Below are 18,146 nucleotides of genomic sequence, written 5' to 3'. Positions count from 1 at the left end.
CTTTCCCTTCAATGTTTTCTAATAGCAAGAGTCACTCTATAAATAAGTACTTTCTGGGACACTGGCTGTTACCCTAGTAAGGGTAGATTTAGCATGGTGACTTGATTTGTTCTATATAAATTATTTTATTAGCAAGAGTGTGCTTGGCTCGTATATAACAATGCATCTTTCACCAGGTCAGAGAGTTCTGTAGGCAGAGACACTGCATTTATAAACTACAGGTACAGCACTGGTAGTGGCTGCTGCCTTTACTTCCCATGAAACTCAACACTGAAAGCAAATCCATATTATTGTCCTTGCCTGTTTTGTTACAAATGCCAATAAAAGGGCTAGCTGTACCAGTTGTTTTATGAGACGAGAACTCATGGGTTGGAATTAAACTGGGACTACCAATTAATTTCCCACAGGCAACAGTGATATCAGCTGAAGCCTCAAAAGGGAGGAAATTCTCTCTTTGAAGTCTGACTTGCAGATATTCCCTCTTACAATTTTGTACCTTTGCATATTTTGGTTGTTTTGGCAGTGATTATTTAAATTCATATAATACATCCAGAAAAACAGAATAAAGAAGTGAGCCATTCTAGTCCCTTAAGTAAATGTTGAGTTACTTTAAGAACAAATGGGCATGCCTGTTTAGTGTGATAATAAATTACAATGGTGCATATCTTATTTACTATAAATTTTAAGAAAACACCTCTCAATGTGCTGAATACTGCACTCTACACAAATATTTAAATACTTCCAGTGCTATTGCAACATTATGTTGATACCAAGTACAAACAAATGTCACCATGATAGATGCCCCTAATGAAGAATGCACAATCATTTTAAGGAGAGTAAATACACGCTAAGAACAGGGACCTACTTCCCAAGGGCAAGAATAAAAACAGGAAAGCATCTTCATTAGGGCTAAACAGTAATAGACAAAGCAACATACTCGTGAAAAAGGCTAGCTTTTCTGTAGTACTCAGGCAAACTCACCCTCCAACCTAGTGGTCCCTAAAAATTTCACAACCCCAAGTAGTCATAGAACAGTAGGGCTGGAAGGGCCCTCAGGACGTCATTTAGTCCAACCCTACATTCAAGGCAGGATCATACCTGTCTGAACCACTCCAGACATATGTTTATCTAACCTGCGCTTAACCACCTCTCTGTGAAATCTGTTCTAGTGCTTCTCTTCCGCACTGGGATAAGTAGGTGTGACACCCAACTAAAAACATAACACTCCCCTGGAGCCTCTCTTGTGGGACAGTAAGGACAGATTAGAGCTCCTCCAGGAGAAATGCACTGCTGAGAGCAGAAGCTATCTGTGTCCAAATGCACGTACAAGAAGTTGTAAATTGGGTGCTTTGCACTCTAATTCAGGGAAGCCAGTGACACAGCTTGCTTGCAATGGCTTCAGGAAAAGCAGCTGTAAGAGGAGCAACAGTTAGATTTGGTATCTCTTGCTTTGCACACTAGCAGGCCTGCATGTGTAGGACTTCTAGATACAGGTATAGCAAATCCAGATGTGTCTATGCATTTCTGGCACTGCTGGCAAAGTAGATGGTGTGGCAATTTCCTGCTCTCTCTGATAGCCCAGCATTTTCTATACTTTGAGATAAAGAGTAACTGCTATTTCAGCAGTGAATGATAACTTAGGGTAAACTGGGACTTTTTAGTGTGAAATCAGTAAAATGCTACATCGCATTTTAGATTAATACATCTGGCTCAGACAGAACACACAAAACATTAGTATGCACACTGAATCAGGTTTCTGGATAACTAAATAATTGACAAAAAAATTTTCAGCATGTGTTATACTATGCAACTCTACATTCTGGGCATTAATTGGTAAAGACTTTAATTCTCTCTTATTAAAATATTGTGCTAATTTCCTTTCTTCCTCCCTCCCCCCCTTCACTATCATGACATTTTTTAGACATTTGCTTTCTTCAAAGAAACATTTATCTTCTGATCTTATAAACATTTAAAAAGAGGTTATTGTGCTAACTGTGTAACAAGGATAAGTAATTATAAGGATAATTGTTATCTTCATTACAGGAAAATTACACTTGTTGCTGTAAAGTCTTGCTGTGAAAATTATGTGACCAGATAATAATAAATTCTGGATTGTCATGACAGAAATATTTATTCCTCTAGGATGTATTAAACCTCAAGGATATAAGGAGGCCAACAATTTTGACAGCAGAAATATCTCATTAATTTCTCCAAAATAAAAGACCATTTAATCTTATTCCAGGCATTCTTCCCCAACAAGTAGAAATTATCTAGGGGAGAACTTATCTTCATGTCAAACTGGTATTTGCTACCGGGAATATGATAAATGGTGATAAACCTTTCAAAATTATGTAACTATATTGCTTTTCAAATAAAGCACTGTTCTTTCTAGACAATAATTTGCATAAATAATAAAAGGTTGCTATTACGTGTTATTCAGGAATGATATTTATATGCATATTTGTCCAAAGAGCTGGATGGAATGAGGACCCAGCTCTTTAGAACATTTGAACAAAACTTTGGGTCCTGAGCACTTGAAAACATAGCTTTTATTGCCTCGCCATTGAGTTACATTTCCAGGAACTCACAAGAACAAAGGACTAGAATGATATGACTGGAAGCCACTCTGACATTTGTTATTAAAACATTTTTTCTTCCCAGTTTCCATTAGCATATACTGTTGTTTCTTGCACAAGAAATGCAATAAAAGAACTTTTTCTAGTTAGTTCACTCTAAGACCTAGTTAGTTTGAGTCATGATGTGACAAGGCAAACTTCCCCTCCATAATGATGTAAAATAGGGTGAAGAAAAGGGCATTCTTAGGGACTTAGACATTTAAGGTTAGATTCACCAAGAGGAGTCAGATTCTGAGGCAGAGCTTAACTCTCCCACTTAGTGGAATTTGCAGCCCACAGTTAAGTTAACTAAACTGATTAGGGCTAGATATTTAAGAGAAGGAGCCACAAAAGAGCGAGGTAAGAATTTTGCCCTTTGCATGCACTCTAGATGCTAGTTTATAGGCTGGAGAGATTTGCATCCCAAAATTTGTGATTCAATGCCATAAAACTTCTCCAGAGGTTAGTGGTTTTAACCACGTTAGTCCTTGAAAATGTATTTATCACCCTCCCACCCCACTTCCATCCAGGAGATACTGGTTTTGCTGCTTTCCACCCACACCCTTTTCTCCAATAGCTCACTAACTAGAAAACTCACTGTGGATTTAGAAGACCAGTTTCAAATCCTTAATCTATTTCATTTGAAGTGGGAATTTGAGCCCAGGCCCACCTGGGGTTCTGCAGTGATCTGGAAGCCAGGACACTCACAGGAACTGTCCTTACTTTACTGAGGGCTCCTCTAAGTACACACCTTTGGGTAAGGTAAGCAGACTTTTTCATTATCCCTTCATCTGTTTCCCTGGCAAGTGAGTAGGGCTGCGTAGGAACCTATGCAATTGGGGGGGGGTGTTGGTTAATTGTGTAAGTGTGCACAGGTGAGCAGAACCAACCACTTCTCTTGCTATGTGTGGTTAGAAGTCTCTTGGTCACACTAGTATGGAGGAAGCCAATGTTTTGCAGTGAAAATGAAATGGCATGTCTTTGATAAAATAAGGCTGTCTGGAATGCTTGGTATTGATATTAAACAAAGCCTTATGCGTAATCTGTTTGCTGAAAATGAACTGATACCTGATAGGAACAGGCCCTTGGATAGGGAGCCTATGCTGCTTGGAGAGGAAGGTGGGTTCCCTTTTGGATATTTATTTCTTTGCTATGTTTGTGTGTGTGTTGTTTTAAGAATACAGTTCTTATTCTTTGTGGTTTGTCGAACTGTCTCTCTTCCTGCTGCCCATTCCCTGCTATATAGAGTACCAAGTGTGTATTTTTACATTTGAGATGCTAGGAAAAGCACATAAAACCTCTTTGCTTTTAAACTATAGAGATGCATAAAATTCCATGAGAAACAAATGAGACCAAGGACTGGGAATATCTATGGCACAGAATGAAGAGTTTAGGAGATACTGTGATGTGTAGAAAGGTATTGCTTTGTTACTTAATGTGATGCTTATAAGTAAAGGGGAAAGTGAGTAGTCCATGGTTTGTCTGCTGTACATGGTCAAGGTGATTAGACCTCAGAGCAATATAACTTGAGAAATGGCTGAAGCTAATACTAAAACAAGTATAAAATATGAAATCCTTAAAATAAAACAAATTCCACTGTTATGACTCCAAGCATTGCATAATCCTGTTTGATTTTTTTTTTTTTGGGTGGGGGGGAGCGGGAAAGACCTTTACACATGTAAGGGGTGTCACTAATGATTTGTGCAGAAGCATAAATTTAAAAAAGCTGCTCCTGACGAACTGAAATGGCTTCGGCTTCCACTTACATGGCTAATGAGGGAACTATATGCATGTTCATGAATATTTTATGCACCTCAGTTTACTTCCTTGAGCCTAACCTGTTTGATTGCAGGGCATTAAAATTACAGGTGGCCAGCTTATAGGAAACAAATAGGAACTAGAACACTAGCCAAAATGGACTAGGTCTTTAATAAAATAATGGGGGAGGTGCTACTGGGGATATGTCCTCTTGTTTGACTTCAGCTAGACCATCCATGACCAAAATTGGTGGTTAGACACATTAGTCTGAAGTCAGTCAGAAGACAGGGCAGAGTGGCACCCTAAGGCTCCTATACACAGGAGGCTGCTCTGATGTGCTGTAATTGCTTGATTCATCGAGTCTGCCAGAGCATGGTAATTACTGTGCTCTAGCATCATGTGTATCAGTGTCCCCATGCTGAAAAAGGGCAGCGGGGCCCTTTAAACTAAAACTTGTTCGAGCTCTATTTCGAAGTGCCCCACTGCTATTTTTCAGTGTGGGAATGCTGAGACACATGATGCCCGGGGCGCTTTTAATGAGCGTGGCTCTTGGAGCTGCACTAATTAAAGCATTCCCCCCCCCCCGCACATCTATAAACGTCCTTAGAGACTAACTTGGGGGTTGGCAGGGGGTCAGTAGTGGGCAGACATTAGGATGCTATTGCCACCATCAGTGCTCAGCAGCAGCATGGCATGGTAAAAGCCCCTCTCAACCAGAACCTGTAATGCCAGGCTGTAGCAGAGCTCTTCTCTGCCAGAGCCCCGGTGGCTGACCACAGTGCAAGCACAAGGAGAGCCCTCAGCTGTCAAAGGCATGGCTCTATGGGAGAGATGGGGTCTATGAGTTGGAAGGTTGCCAGTCCCTGGACTAATTTAGAGAGGCATGAGCTTTCACAAGTAAGTAATCAGGTGTGTAAACTGCTGCTTATGAAAGCATATGCCTCTTGGCATTAGTTTATAAGGTGCCATTATGCTGTTTTCTGTTTAGCAAAATCATTGAGGTTTCTTCTTCCCAAGCTTAAGCCTAGAATCAGATAATTCTAAGTGGCTATGAAGAACAGCTGAGAAAAGAGCGGACAAATAGGGGGCAGTGGTTAAAGATAATACTGTATTCTTGGCAGTCAGTGTGAGAATATGGTTGGGGTGGGCAGCTGTCCAATGCCCAGGGCCTGCTGCATAGAACAGAATCGGAACTTGCAAGGGAAGACTATGGTTTAGGTGAGACTGTTGTACAGGCCTTTCATTGTTGTTTTCCTTTCCACTGCTTGTTATGTATTTCAGTGGGAATGAATAAAGCAATGCTTTTTTTCTGAAGAAGTTGTTAGTGAATCCCTTTAGTCAGTCACTGGTCATGGCTGAGGCTCAGGGGGACTGCAGGTCACAAACATTCTTTGAGTAATGGGACTGCATTAAGACACCCAAAGGGTGTCCTTGAAGTGAGCACTTGAGGGGTATAAAAAGAGCTCATTCTGTGACCATGACAACATGGAAAACTGCACCCAATTCCCTGACTCGCATATGAGGGTGGCAGAGAACCTGCAGGTCCTGTCTGTTTGCATTGAGTCGATTGTTGAAGACACAAACCCAAGAAGCACTGACCTAAAACCAGTCTCCACATAAAATATTTTCTATGCCATTTGAGAAAAGGATTTGCCAACAACCTCAAAACCAAGCGTTATTTCACTATAAATGTTGAGATCCCTTTAGATCCTTTATGTACATAATTCTAATATGGCAATGTCTAACCACACAGCATGGATTGTGTTAATTGGGTGACATGTTCTACATGTGCTTATATTGGTGTAGCTCAGAGGTGTCAAAATCGCCCTGACCTGCAAGCCAGATCCCGATCACAAGGGCTCCTCCTGGGCTGGATCAATCTATCAGGCCAGCAGCAACTGCAGTGGGGCTGTGTTTTGGGCAGTGGCACAGGTCTGGGGGAAGGCAGTGACATAGGGCTGTGTTCAGAACACAGTGTGAAGTGCTGGCCAAGCAAGAGCATGGAGCCAGAGGCGTGTGGCAACATGGAGCTGGGGGGATATCACCAATGACCATGTCTGTAGGGGTCCAAGAACCCCAGATTGTGTGGCAGGCCATGCCCCTCAACTTCCAGTAGCCCCCCAGACTACCAGGGGGCCAAATGGAGTGGTTCTGCAGGCCAGATCCAGCCCATGAGCTATATGATTGACACCCTTGGTGTAGATTATTTCGATATAGGCAAGGGAATAAACTATATTAGGATAAGTATGCATTTACAACCCCTAATGTGTATACAGTTTTTCCAGTGTATTTTTAGTATAACTTGACCAGGAAAATAAACATGCGTGTAACTGAAATTGTTACATAGTATGACCATGCCAAAGTCTCCATGTCTCTGTTTTTCAATGTGACATCTAAACTGAATTTATCAGCATTGTCCAATGTGCTGGCAAATCAAGCTTCAATCAACCCCTTATTTTCAGATTAGGAGTACTAGAAAGGTATTCATCAACCACAGTAAAAGACAGCAGGCCTGCATGTGCAAAGACAACAGAAGGAAGCTGAATAGGCTTACAAGCATATTTTATGTTGCTTTTGGACATTCCCACAAGAGCCCCAAACCACTGCACTATGTTTTTAGAAAGATATTAAACAAACTAGGAGTGCGTGCTTTTTGCTAGGGTGTTTCAAAGGCTGCTTACATTTAGGTAACACAACCCCTCAATTACAGGGTATGCAACTGTACATACATGTTTCCTTTTCCTTCTTAAAAGGATTAACTAGCAGAGATCTGGCCAGCCTAGTCTAAATCCTCCCTCTCTTGTTCTTTGAAGTAGAAAATTGACAAGGAGGAAAAATTGCTTCAATTTCATATGAAGGTAGTTTGGATTCTTCATACAGTTGTTGTCTTGGAACAGCTAGCTTGTCTGACTGGGGACTTACTGGTAGAAGAAAGCCTTCTTCACCTGTTACAGTTGTGTGGCATGCAACCCTCAAGTTCCTTTGAGCCACTGTCTGAGATCTAGAGCCCAATATACAGGTGTTGTCATGGTCATCTATTTCATTCACCTGCAGAATGTCTGTTGTATACTAAGGTGTCCCTTAAGTATGATCCAAAATTTAGGATAAGAAGCCTGAGGGCTTCCATATCTGCAGAGGAGAACTAAAAACAATGTATGGTCTAGATTAGCTATGATACAGCTGACCACCAGATACATTCTCTGTACTAGGTCTCTGAAACACTTCCATAAAGTCTTAATATTCATATTGAGTTGTTTTTTTTTAATAAAAAAGAGAAATAGTTGGGTTTTTTTAAGTTGAAAACTTAATAAACGCTAACAAAGCTGTAAGTAAAGTCCCACGGCAAAGTGACTAAGGTAGAATTATTCCTAATGGAATTGTACTTGTATCAGAAAGGTGGACTTACATCTGTATTCTTCCCCTCCTTAGTTTCTAAATCAAGATGAATGTCTAAATGTTACAGCATATTCTCTATGTGGAGTTATAAGCCATTATTTGCTTAACAGTAATGAAAGAAAAATCTGGGCTGCATTAGGAGAAGGGGAGAGGAAACTAGATCATAAATGTCACATTTTTGTTTTGTTAGGGGTTCAGATTAAGGTGATAAGCACAGTGTTAATGCTTGGATAATGATGCATCTACCCCAAAGTGGCATAAATAAGATACAGGCAATATTCCTTTAAAAGATGCATGCTAATGAGGATAATCTGGCTTTTATACTTGCTCACTGAGTCTATTACAAAACATGACTTATCAGAAGGAACATCCTGATAATGGAAACATTTTCTCTCTCATCAAGGAGTCCCTATTAAGTTAAACAGCACTGGTTGCAAATGCCTGCGCTGTGAAAATTCACTCCAAATGCAGCCTTTTACTGCAGGAAAGGTGAAATGAAAATGATCTTGGAAAAATATCGAACAGCCAGAGTGGCTTTTTTCTGAGGTCTACTTCATCACTGCGGCAATGCATTTGTTGCAACAGTGGATCGTTTTGTTGGCCCTCAGTTTTTCACTTATATGGATGTACCTTCCTTCTATAGGCATCCTTGCTATGTAATCACATAAGCCCACTGACTCAGGATCAAATTTTTCATTGCCAGAAAGGAAAAAAATCCATAAGCCATTGGCTGTGTATGAGCAGAGGAAAATCCCCTTTACTGAGCTCTGTAACAGAATGACATGTCTTCATGGTTAAATGTTTGCTGACCACTGTCCTTAGATTATAAAGCAGTTGTTTACACTGGGCCTCAATTCAGCAAGGTGCTTGGGAACACATGTCCTGGACTACTCAGGCTTAATTATACAGGTTGACTTCATCAGAAGTGGAATTTAGCTCCCTATTAGAAATGAAATTGCGAGGGGAAACAACTAGTACATTCAACATAGTCATGCCCCTGCTGCTTCAGGTACAACCACAAAATCCCTGTATTTCACTGAACATGAGTGATGGGTTAGAGGGCACACTATATATTTTTACCTGCTAAAATAACGTGACAGCTCAGCAGGGCTATCACTTGTACTGAAGGTAACTCAGCAGTATCTCCTGTGTTTGCAGTACTGAGCATGGATTATTGAGAGCCTGATGGACTCTGACTAGACACTGTTCTCCTTCCAGTACAGATGTAGAAATGAACATGTCCTCAAAGGAAGCAGGAATATTTCTGAAGACGCTGGAAACAAGTGATCTCTCCATGTTGCCTCCCTTCCATCCATTTAATGCAGTATTCATAAAATGAACCCTTATTGGAGCTGCTTCAGAAATTCTAGCAGTTGCTCTAGGAAGGGCTCTGCAACAAGAACTTCCATCCTGAGGGACTAATCTTGCTGTCCTTGTCCTTGCTTGTACACGGCTCACCCTGACTTTAATGTGAATTTGGTCTGAGTAATGGTGGCTGGATTTGCTTTCTATTCAGATCTCTCTTTTCCAGGAGAGGTTAGAGAGGGTTGTTGTCAAGAACCTCTACCTCCCAATTCCCAGTCAAGGAAGAGGTGGTCAGAAATTGCTAAATCCCGTTCTGCAGGTCTCCAGTGGGCCCATTAAAGATGTCTTTTTGAGAATCGTGGACCATTTTATTCAAGTCCCAATTCTGACAATCTATTTGATTCTTTCAAGTACAAGACTCCATTCTTCTCTGAAACACTTGTATAATGAAATGAGGTGGTTATTATCCTGGGTGGTAGTCTGTCTTATGAAACTCTCTCTACCACCCAGGATAATAACCACCTCATTTAATAATAACCACTGACATAAGTACTTGTCAGTGTTCTTATAATATAATAAATAAAATACTTTTATTTATTATATTATAAGAACACTTGTCAGTGTTCTTATAATATAATAAATAAAAGTATTTTATTTATTATATTATAAGAACACTGACAAGTACTTTTAGGACCCCACTGTTCTGGGCAACACAAAGCGCACAGGAAGATGAACCCTGTCCCAAAAAGCTTACAATTAAAGTAATTTGAAGTGTGATGACAGGATCCCTCTTTGGATGCTTTTGAAAGGAATATACTCATTCATCCTAATTAATACTAATCAATGTACTAGGACATCCTAAGATTTTCCACAAGGCTTGGAAAAAGAAGAGCTGAAGTTTAACCTATGTGTGGTGCATGCATTGTTGCTATATAAGGTATAAACATTCAGTTTGACTTTGCCAGCTAATAAGCCAGCTGACTGATGTTCTGAAACACTGTTAACTGATTTGACTTTTGCTAAGAATCATTTATTCCTTTAACGAAACATCCTGACACTGTTTAGGCAATATGAGAGAAGATCTGCGGTTTTCCTGTAATAACACAGTGCAACTTTAACCTTTCTTGTTAAATATTTAATGGACTGTATTCATGCCTGGAAAAGAAGGTTTTTGTTTATCCTTTTTGTCTAGTTTTATTTTCACTAATTTGAGTTGCTAATTTTCTGCCATTGAGCTCTATGCTGTACTGCTTTTGAAGCTTCATTTGGCACAGCATTGGGAAGAACTTAAACTGAGCTGACCTGACATTAGTGGAGTTATACTTGTTGCCAAATTCAAGTGCTGGCCTGCTTCATCTTTTCCCCCCAGGCTATTCAGAGAGATTCTTTTGAAGAGATCTGTTTCCCTTCCTCTAGGCCTGAAACTGCCGGTTGCTGAGGGCATCATTTGATGGTGCTGGATACTGTAGCCTGCCATTGCCAATGGACTGAACTCAGGGTTCCCTGTGACCCCGCAGTATCTTGCAGCATTGGGCCTTCCTTGGTTATTTGTCTGTCTTTTTCCAAAGTTTGTTTTAGAAGTGACTCTGCCAGAGTCTTCCCATCGGCCAGCTGCCTGTCTGTATTTTCTTCAGGCTTGGAGCATGAAAACAATTTACAATTAACTGTTTTTCAATGGTCTTTTCCCCACATTTTAAATAGTATTGCACTTGCTGCAGGAACAAATGTAAGAACTTCCCAAGCCTCCTTGATCCATCCAGCATATTAATAGCTATGCTTCTTGCAGCAATGAGCTTCTGAGACTGGCTTCTCACTATTATGTGCACTCTCATTAACAGCAGCCTATCCCATGAAGCTAACAGATAACATTAGAACAGATGACACTTATTTGACTGTAATGCACAAAGAAATAACTTGTGAAGAGGACCCATCCCACAAAGACATGGGACTAAAGGAGGCCTAAAACCACTCTTTCTTTTGCATGTCAGAAAATGCTTGAAAATCAGATGGCATGTCTCATCCTTCTCCAACGTTGCTGAAGGGAGACTGAGGTCAAATGGGTAATAAGCAAGCTATTGTTTGCTAAGTTTTGGTCCAACATCCAAACACAGAGCAGGTTAGGAGAAAATGCAAAAGAGCAGTTTTTACTTATCTGGACTTCAGAAACTTATGCACAGAACATAAATCACTTTTAAGGTAATCTGTTATGATCATCTGCCAGCTTTTTCAGTAACTGGCAACACTGATGCTAGAAACACAATTCTGTAAATGGTGATTCAGAACAACACTGTTCTTTTTCCCCTCCCCCTTCTTTTTAATCCAGGTAGCTATAATAATTATGCCTCTTGTATGACAGTGCCAGATGAACTAAGAAGTCTTATTAGTGGTGGAATGGACAAGGCTCTGGCAAATTCTCCCAGTGCTGCCTTCTGCAAGAACAAGTAAACTACCTAGCATTTATTCACCTCTCATTACCAAATAAAAAATTGGTTTGAATTTGGAAACGTTAGATACAACTATAGCTATAACTTATGAATGAAACATTAGATACACCTAGCTATAACTTAGTCATAATTGTAATGCTTAATCTTAATCTCTTTGTTAATAATCAATGAAATGGTGAATTTAGAGGTGTGGGTTTTTTAATTATTTGCGCTCTCAGCTGTACTAAAACAACTCCTTGCAGTAATTCTATAATAAACCTTTCTTACTGCGACCACATTAGCTTCTTTGAGCAGATACCAAGAGTATCTTAAGAAGCTTAGGGAGAAACATTTTGCCTCTTATTTTCTTTGCAAGGTTCATTACATCACCTAGAACTAGTGTTCCCTTCACAACCACTTGTATCTATAGGTTCTAAAATGTATATACAGAGTAAAGGGATTTGGGTCATGAGCCAAACCCAGTGCAATGTAATGGAAGTCTTAATTAACTGCAGTGTTTCATAGAGGAAGGTGTTTCAGTGTGCACAAAGGTGACAGAATCTGACTCCAGAAGATGCTGATGTTATGTAAGATGCTTCTCCTTCCTATCTTTCCATACTGCCTTTAGGTCTGTTCCCAACAGTTTCTCAATCAAGGGTGAATTAGTATGTACCAGATACTCCTTCCTTTTTTCTTTTAAAGGGAGCTCTCTATTTACGGAGACTGTCCCAATCTAATATACATTTTAAGAGATTCATATTGCATAATGTGACATGTTTCTCAGACTGTTGTCTCGGAGTATGATGTCTGGCATTATTTTTCCAATTTCTCATAAGCTATCAGAGGATAAGCCTGCACAGCACAGGGGACGCAGCGTAAAATGAATTCAGAAAGGATGTCCCTGTGGTATTCAAGTTGTAATCTTCAAGGCTAGTGACTGGATTAGCTAGTGTAAAGAGGGACTGATTTGCCTAATTGCTCTTTTCTTCGGCTTATGTTTCATTACAATAAATTCTCCAGCAGAGTTCTCTGATGTTTTATTGTGTCTGCTTGTGTCCCTTTCCTACTCTGTTTCCATTATGAGATGATGCTATGACTTGTTTGGGACAATGGAATGTAAATCACTAATGTTAGACTCTTTGTATTATGAATGACTTTTTAAATCAAAATCCTAGGTCGGCTTCAAAAATGAACTGGCAGAAGGTCTAGACCACTAAAGGAGCAGGCAGAAAACTGGCTTCAGGAAAAGCAAAAGACAAGGTTGAGTAGATGGAGATGTGGAAGTGCCTATGCATTTTGTGATGATAAACTGTAATAACAATTAGATCACCTTATTGGGCACATGCAGATGTGACATTTGTTGTCGACTTGACCCCTGAAATTGCTCTACAGCCGTACTGTGACGTGCGCCAAACGTATGGCCAATCATGTGACAAATTCATCCTTATCAAACGAGGGGTCAGATGAAGGCACTCTACCTTAGAGCTCCTTAGGGAACTTGCATCAGCCCAACCCTGCCCCTGATGCTGTCTGCAGGAAGGGAGGGGGAGGAAGCTGCATGCTGGAGTTTGCCTGGTCTGTGCTGGAGGGGGTGGCATGAGGCAGGGGGGGCTCCAATCCACTTGTCCACCCTCCAGCTCGGGTCAGCCTGCATTCCCTTCCCCTCCAATCTAACCCCTCTCTTCCTGCAGACAGAACTGGAGCTGGGTAGAGTTGGGGGAAGAGGCTGCAGGCAGGATCCTCTGGGTCCATCAGCTTGAAAATGGAGCCCCCCGCCCCAAATCCAACAGGCAAACATCTTTTGGGTTGGGAGACACTCTAACTCATGGCACTCTGTGTAATGTGCCATGAGTTACAGCAGGGGCCTGCACATCTGTCAGCACCTGTTGAGCTCTCCTCTTATGGTTTATAAAGCCTCTAGAATCTCTTTTTCTGTGTCATTGTTCTCTCTTGTTTCAAGTCATTGCTTGTTTGTTTTTCATCATGCAGATCAGGTGCACGGTGGTTAATTGTGATCAGCTAACACTATTTCATACTGTATATTTCTGCATAACTGTTCAGGAAAACAAATGCAACATTCCTTATTAAGAAAACTAATGCAGAAAATGTTTCCTTATCTCATTAGAATAGTAAGAATGTTTAAGCTGTAACTCTCTGATACTCATCTCACTGATGGTGAAATGTTGCTTGCATTTATTCTCCTTGTTGTTTGTAGAAATCTAACCAGATAGTTACTTCTCATGACAACTGGAAAACCCACAGAAGAATCCTACTTTGGCTGTATTTTCTTGAGTGGGGAAAGTTAGGCAATAAGAACTAGTAGTCAGAGACTGGTGTGGTCCAGTGACTTGCTGTTTTATAGGCACTTGATATTGCTAATTGAAGAGGCATGTCCTGTTTGTACATTCCTCTCTCTGAATACTTCAGCTTAAGTTCCCTTACCTACATGCATACGTGAAAGTAAAGTGGAACGCTCAGCCTGTGCCCCTACCAAAATAACTCTGGCAATTCATTTCTCATCTCCTGTTGTGGATGGTCCTTACAAATCCCCTCAGTGCACTAGTAGTTGTGCAGTTACCAAGCTTTTGTCTCATTTCCAATGGGCAATATGCACCTCTGCAACTGGAACTCTTTGTGGCAAAGGGTAGAAGGAGAATCAGTGGAGAAATGTACTTTGCCACTGTTTGGATTATATCTGTTAAACCAGAGCAACATCGGATTTGTCAGCAAAACTACTGTCACAAATTCAGTGCTCAAGAGAAGGAAATGGTTCCTAATCTGTTGCCACCTTGGCTTGTTTCAGACAAAATATGGAAACTGCATAAACTGGTGCCTCAGTTATTTAGCTTATTGTAAGAAATCGGTAACACTTGCATACACTTGAGGTTGTGTGGGGTAAAGTGTGTGCTTTTGCTTGTTGCATATTATGAGGGATTTTGGGACTGGAAGAGAACCACTTCCCTCTCCCCTCATTGTGTCCAGACCATTGTCTTAAGATTCCTTAAAAGAACATGTAAAACCAGTTTAGAGCAAAGCCAGGAGCACTGACCACTTTTGAATTGTTTGGTCTGTATTAGCAGTGTTCAAATGATGCTGTTTCTTGATTGAGACCCTGTAATGATGTCAGAAAAGTTATTTAAAGTTCAGATCACCTGGGCTGGGGGCTCTTTTCTTCTGGGGCTGCTGAGAGCTGCGCTGCTGAATTGGGAACCAGCAAACCTGCTCTGTGTGTGTGTGTGTGGGGGGGGGGGGGGGGGGGGGTCTCCTCTCTACTGGAGAGGCAAGCAAAAACTATGTGATGGGAAAGCCTCATGCACAGGGAGAGAAAGTCTGTCTTGGGGCTTGAGACCCCTGTTCTCTCCTTCTTTCCCCTTTTTGTTTTTTCTGGATTTTGAGTGGGATGAAGTAATGGGGGGTGGGATCAATCCCTGCAGCAAACTAGCCAAGGTTGGAGCCTGGCAGTTTTGCTGGCATGCTCTAGGCCAGGACTGAAAGCCTGGCATGTTTTAGTTGCTGTTGTAACTTCTTTTGGGTTCAGCATAGCTGTGTTGCTGAACCCTAGCTGTATGTCTTGCTAGCAGTTTTGGCCACGCAGGCCTTGAGTGGGATGTCATGAATGTGCAGACTGACCAGGAACAAGGTCCTGGCAGTTATTGTGCCCCTGTGTTGGGGATTGCACTGTCTAAGCATGGTGATATAGCTGAGACTGGATATCCAGGCTGCAGCCATAAGCCTGGGTCCACTTTGCTATTTCACAGCTCTTGCATTTCAGTTCACTCATGCGGGGCTGAACCCCAGCCATATGTTTGGCTGGAAGATTTGAGCCAGAGTGAAGCCCTGGCACTTCTTGTTGTGTATCCAGGCCTCAGAGCAGTATTGGTCTAGCCAGCTTTTTGCCACCCAGTCCAGGGTCAACAAAATAGGCCTGGGCCTCCTTTTGTCCCTTTTACAGTTTATGGTTCAACCAAGCAGTGGATTGGGTGCTAGTTGTAGTTCAGGCCCAAGCCAAGATAGGCCTGGCCCCTTTTTTGTAGTTTCATAGCTGTTAGGTCTCAGCATTAACAGTGTAGCTGAGACCAAATGTCCAGGCTGCAGCCAAATATGCCTGGCGCTCTTTTGTTGTATGTTGAGGCTCTGATGCAGGACAGGCCCAAGTATTTTATTGTTTTACTGTTGTCTCAGCTCAGCGAAACAGCTAGGCTCTGCTTTACATTTACTGTGTATTTGGGCCTGGCACATGTTGCTTTTGTAGCTCTTTGTCCTGACCAAGCAGCGTGGTTGGTGCCAGTTGCTGTTCAGGCTCTTTTGCTGTTTGGCTGGCTTTTCTTTGAGTTCTCTTGCAGTTCCCTGCCCCAGGAGAGCTGGGATTAGGACTAGAAACTTTGGGGTGCGATATGCTGATGAAAGCTGCAGTTAACCTCTCAAAGCCACCACATGGAAGGGGAGATCAACATTACAGCATCACAGTGAGCAACAACGGGCCCCTGATTTACAGTTGCAGCATTCACCCTTGAATGAAAAGGAAGCAAGGGAGAAATTCAGAACTGTGGCCTCTCCCTTCATGATTGTTTTCTCTTGCATGCAGCATATTGGCAACACAGCATGGGGACTTGAAAAAAAGCAGTTTTTTGTTGTTTGTTTGTTTTTTAATTACAAGAATTCCCAAAGCATCTATCCCTGCTACATTTTACTGTATCTTCTTTTTTCCTGAGTTATAGTCTAGCCACTGTTAGGCTATATGTTTCAGGCTTAATGTTTACATTTGGGTGGGGAAGGCAGAGTGCTTAGTGAAAAAATGTCATGGTAAGAGAAATGTGTGCACAGAAACCTAAAAAGTCAGTGTAAAAACGTGCTTTGATTCCCTTGTGAAATCTGCAACACTGTAGCATTGTGCTAATGTACAAGATCCACAAAATGAAATGGACTAGGCTGTTTTCCCTGTTTTAATTGGCATGTGTGAACCAAACAGTGGAAGTGGGGAGACGAGCAATTACAGATCATTGTTCATGAAGTGTTCTGACCGTTAGCAAAGAGCTAACGGTTAAGAAGAGAGGTGGGGACACCTGCATTTTTTTTTTTTTAAATAAATACTTTCTTACCTTTAGAATAAGGAACCTATTCTGCTCTGATACTCCTGTGCAAACTCACTGTTGGGGGAGAAAATGAAGGAGCAGCCATTTGCTTCACAACTGCCAGAAAACAGCTCTCAAAACCAGGCTTTTCAGTGGTACCCTGACTAGAATAGCTGGCAACTCAGGAGACCTGCGGTTGCCAGTTCTGGCACCTTGCTGATTCCCCCCCACCCCAGCCGTATTTGTTCCTTTTTAAAACTGAAAGCAAGATGAAACTAATCAAACCCCTCTTCTCTAATAACTACAGGCTTCAGAGTTAAATCTTGCTCAACTTACACATATGAAAAGCCCTCCTGCGTTGTATAATGCTACTTGAGTGAATCAAATTATCTGAATTTCATGTGAATATTAATAAAAAATTCTGGTAGTTTATCTTCCAAAATTTGTCTGCATTACAGTAATCATTTTATTACAAAATTGTTAAATAGTATGTCTACCACAGCAGCACCTAACGATCTCAAAGAGGAGTCTGGGTATCGCTCTTCCAGGCCCTCCATAAATGTAATGAGAACATCCCAAAGAAATTTCAGGCGTTCCCCATCTCCCTTGCCACATAATCTTAGCTAAAACCTAGCTTTTAATCTTTTGGGAACAATGCAGCAAGATCAGCAGTTGATGTAAATCGATCCAGCAGAACTGGAGTGAGTTAGGCTGTACTGATATGCACCAATTGAGGGACCAGTCCCAGCCCTTCATTTTAAAATGAAGTAAAGAAGAGCAAATTGCCACTTCAGACGCACAAGGATTTTCTTACAATACTAAGAATATATATTTTGGTCATATCTACAGATTCAATCTTAGGAGACACAAATTCATCACTTGGCATTACTAGTTGCCTAAAGTTGGTAGAGAATTTTCTTACTAAACAACTTCTGATTCATCGAAACTAAAAAGTATTATGGAAACCTCATGCATTTCAGTGAACTTCCTGACAACTTGTGAGGCAGGCCTGGCTTCCTGGGTCTGTGGCTTATATAGCCCTGCCATGTGGATAAAGTAATTCACATGGCAGGGCTATATAACCATGGGCCTTGGAGACCCCAGGTTTTCCAGGGCTCTTGTCATAGGGCAGGAAGCTTTCCCCAGTTGCAAGGTCACTGGTCTCAGTCCACTAGCTTAAGATGGAAGCTTCCGAGCATGAGGTCCCAGGCAGTTTTCCTTCTGAAATGTTTTGGGTGGAGTAAAACCATGGGCAACTGGTGCCTCCTGAGTCCGGGGGGGGCACCAGTGGGGCATGACCGGGGGGGTCCCCAGCAGTCAGTTGCTGAGCATGCTGGCACTTCCACATGCGACACAGCGGCAGTGGAAGTGCCATCTGTTCTGCCAGCATGCTCAGCAACCGATCGCTGCCCCCCCGGCCCCCTGCTGGTCGCTTCTGCCATCAATGTGCTGCCGGCTGAACCAAATTCAGGGAGGGCACCAGCGCTCTCCGTGCCCCCCTACTAGCTGGAGCGCTTGCTGACGGGGGGTGCACCAGAGCTCTTGCGGGGGGGTGGGGGGGGGGGGGGGGGGGAGGG

At 41.8% G+C, this 18,146-nt stretch overlaps 1 protein-coding gene across 2 annotated transcripts in view; it reads right to left on the bottom strand.

The window, feature by feature from the left end:
• Positions 1-3,436, bottom strand: part of TNFAIP8L3 (TNF alpha induced protein 8 like 3) — a 20,697-nt gene extending 17,261 nt beyond the window's left edge. The window contains exon 1 of one of the 2 annotated variants that reach the window (XM_014517046.2): positions 3,367-3,436. The gene's annotated coding sequence lies outside the window, so the exon portion shown is untranslated. Of the gene's footprint in view, positions 1-3,285 lie in introns of both variants that reach the window. The other variant, XM_014517045.2, reaches the window with a different exon arrangement.
• Positions 3,437-18,146: the final 14,710 nt, after the last annotated feature.

Source organism: Alligator sinensis, unplaced genomic scaffold, assembly GCF_000455745.1.
Source record: "Alligator sinensis unplaced genomic scaffold, ASM45574v1 scaffold250_1, whole genome shotgun sequence".
Classification (NCBI taxonomy): Eukaryota; Metazoa; Chordata; order Crocodylia; family Alligatoridae; genus Alligator; species Alligator sinensis.
The sequence above is the reverse complement of the archived record's forward strand: the minus strand, read 5'-3'. Positions and strand labels throughout refer to the sequence as shown.